Source organism: Molossus molossus, unplaced genomic scaffold, assembly GCF_014108415.1.
Source record: "Molossus molossus isolate mMolMol1 unplaced genomic scaffold, mMolMol1.p scaffold_m16_p_12, whole genome shotgun sequence".
Taxonomy (NCBI): domain Eukaryota; kingdom Metazoa; phylum Chordata; class Mammalia; order Chiroptera; family Molossidae; genus Molossus; species Molossus molossus.
Genome location: NW_023425347.1, coordinates 7290713 through 7294136, shown reverse-complemented (window position 1 = coordinate 7294136; position 3424 = coordinate 7290713). Strand labels below are relative to the sequence as shown.

Sequence of the window (3424 nt, the reverse complement as noted above, 5' to 3'; positions counted from 1 at the left end):
CTTTCCAGGGCCGTGCTGGGGGGGCTAGTGCAGCGCAGCGGCTCCCACAGGGTCTGCACGGAGCAGCCGCACCTGGGCATTTATTGAAACAGATGCGTACGCCCCATTGCAGATTGTCTGAGCTAGAAATTGTGGGGTAGCCTCCAGCTACTTCCGATGTTCACAAGAGTCTGAGAACCCGGCAAGTGGGGCGCAGGTCAGACGACATGGTTTGAAGCCTTGCTCTGTGACCGGGGAAGTTACTGAAGCATGCTTAGTCCCAAAGCCCTCTTCTCGATCTAAACCGGCCGAACAACATACTGTCTCAGATAGCCATTTCGGAAACTGAGGACGGAACTGTTCTTTGCTGACACAGCAAGAAGTACACACATGTGCAGTTATTGACGCCAGTCAGGATTAAGCAGCAAGTGTCCTTGGAAGACTCCAACCCTCCACTGTCCCCACGCTAGCCCTTGGAGAAGCGAATGAGAGAGGATGCAGGCTGGTTGTACCTTCTTGTACCACACAGTCCAGAGGAACAGAAACATCCAGCCAGTGGCACAGCCCTGGGAAACCCAAGTGCCACGGAGGTCGGAGCAGAAGTACATGCATGGTAGGGGCATATGCTGCGTTGGGTGCTCTGCTGGGGCCGGGGGGACCCTGACTTGGCCTTAGGGTTCAGCGAAGGCTTCCGTAAGAAAGTGATGTTTGAGCTGAGATCAGAAGAACAAGTAATGGTCACAACTAACTCTTTAGGAACACTTACTAGGTGCTGGGCATTATTTTCAGTGATTACATAGTTCAAATCAGGTAATCCCCATGTGATTAGGTAATATTTTGACTTCTGGTTTTCAGATGCAGGGAGGGACAAAAAAAGATGATAACTTGATCAAAAGATGATAACTGGAGAAACGGTATAGGTGGGATTTGAACCCAAGCAAACAAATCCCTGGGCCCACGTGCTTCACTGTGTGTAGGTGGAGGAAGAGCTGGAACATGGAGGGGGGAGGGGGAGGGGGAGGGCTGAAGGCCAGGGAGGGCAGGAGAGTGAGGTGAAATGATGCTGGAGAGGTGGTCGGGGCCAGACCATGCAGTTCTCAGGACGACATCAGGGACTTAGTGTTCACACTGACAGCAGAGTGTCAAATGCCACGTAAGGAGTTTAAGCAGGGGGAGGAGGGCTGCGGGATGTGACCAGATAGGTGTCCAGGTAAGAGATGAGGGCAGTCCAGTCCAGGGGGCTGGAAAAGGAGGTGGAGGACATGGATCGAAGCCTTCAGAATGTCTTCCCTGTTTCTCTAATGGTTACCAACTTCGGTTCCTAGGCAACCACCTGTCATAGCCTGTGTGGATGGCAAAGCTGGGGTGCAGCACACACAATCCAAGCCCACTGCCCATCCCCAGGGGCTAAGCCATACATTAAGAGCAATTTCGGGATGTAAAACATCCGTGAGAAAAAGCCAGCTGTAAAAGATAACACACGCTTTCAATTTTCACACAGACACGTTGAAAAGTACCCCAAGGACATACATACAAATGGTGACAGTGGTTAGCATGGAGGAAAAATACTGAAGTTGATTTCATTTTTTTGGAGCCTCTCCCATACCTCTTTTTTGCAATGATACCTAATACTTCTGTAATCAAATAAATATACTCCTTAAAAACGGTTTATTTGTCTAGGAGGTTAATCACAAATCAGAAAATCTTGGCTAAGAGTGGCCCATCTGTTCCAGGTGGACACTCTGGTGAGACTTAACTAGGGGCTCCGTCTGTCACGGCTGAAGCCTGCCTCCTAGTGGACAGAGAGGTCAAGGACGACCAAAAGACCTACATAAATATCTTGGTGCATGTTTATTTATTCACTCATTTTGACATTCAACAAATATGAACTGATAACATTCTAAATGCTAAGCATAATGAGAATATAAAAACAAATTAAGTGTTTATAGCAAAGTCATGTTTAGGAATATGGCTGATCTCTACTTTTGCTCAGGTTTTCTTTTTGTCTCTACATGGTAGTTTCTCATATAGGTTCTGCTCCTTAGATATTTCTAGGCTGTTACTGAGAATGGGATCTTTTTCTTGGTACATTTTTCTTACTACAATTAGTAGTCCAGAAGCTACTACTTTTCTTTTTTTTGAGATTTGACATTTCTTGTTTATTTGTCACTCTTAGAAAAGCTCATTTTTGAATGGACTCAGACTTAGAGGTAGAAGCTCCCGGAGAGGACAGCCTACGTCTCTTGGCGATCTGCTCCTGGCGCTTTTCCTTTGCCTCCTTCATTCTCTCAGCCAAAGGTTTAGCAGATTCTGCAGCCTCTTCCTTATTTTTCTTAGTACGTTGTTTCTTCAGAGCAATACGCCGACGTTTGTGTTGCAGGACACGTGGAGTAACAAGGCGCTGAATCTTGGGTGCTTTAGTCCTAGGTTTCTTACCTTCTTTGTTTAGGGGCTTCCTCACAACATACTGGCGGACATCATCTTCTTTAGAAAGATTGAAAAGTTTTCGGATTCTGCTAGCTCTCTTGGGACCCAGGCGACGAGGCACAGTAGTATCAGTGAGACCAGGAATATCTTTCTCCCCTTTTTAACAATGACCAAATTGAGAACACTGAGATTGGCATCCACAATGCAACCCCGAACAGATTGGCGCTTCCTCTCTCCTGTCCTCCTCGGTCTATAGCAGGAAAGCCCCTTACTCAGGAGCAGGCGGACACGGCCATGGGTCAAGACGTCCTGCTTCATGGGGAAACCTTGTTTGTCGTTCCCACCACTGATTCGAACCACATAGCCCTTCCATTCTTCACCCAGGGCGTCGGCAGCAACTTCTGTGGCCACACGCTTCTCGTAAAAGGTTCGAAGTTTGCGTTCATCGTCCACTTCAATGAGTTTCTGGCAGCCAGCGGCTGGGAAAGAGATGTTCAGCTTCATCCTGAAGCAGCCGACCGCCTCCGAGGCGCCACGAAAAAGAGTGCTACTACTTTTCATATATTGATTACATCTGACCATTTTCCTGGACTATATTATTAGTTTTTAAGATTATTCTCTTTGGTTCTCATGGTATACAATCATGCAGAAAGAATTTTGTTTCTTTTAAATTATAGTAGTTATATCTCGTATTTCAGAAATCTGTCCATATTAGGTGTTCTTCACTTAGTCCTTCAAACCCACTTCTCCATCCTTCTCGACCTGCTTCTCAGCCAGGGACTTGTGGCGATTTCCCCCAGCGGCAGGGGCCAGCACAAGCTGAGACGGCAGGAGAGAGACAGGTAGAAGACAGGCAGAGTCCAAGCCATGCCTTCCTTTCTGGCCCCTTACCCCTCCTGCCCAGAGTGCAGTGGTTGCTGAGATCTTCGACCTGTGCTTCAGGCCACAGTTCTTGTCGGAAGGGGCCCATGTGCTGTGGTGGCCGCACCCTCTCCGCTCCACCCCCGTCTCCTCAGGC

General features: G+C 48.0%; 1 pseudogene; it reads right to left on the bottom strand.

Moving 5' to 3' along the window:
• Window positions 1-2161: 2161 nt before the first annotated feature.
• LOC118626520 lies at window positions 2162-2921 on the bottom strand (annotated as a pseudogene).
• Window positions 2922-3424: the final 503 nt, after the last annotated feature.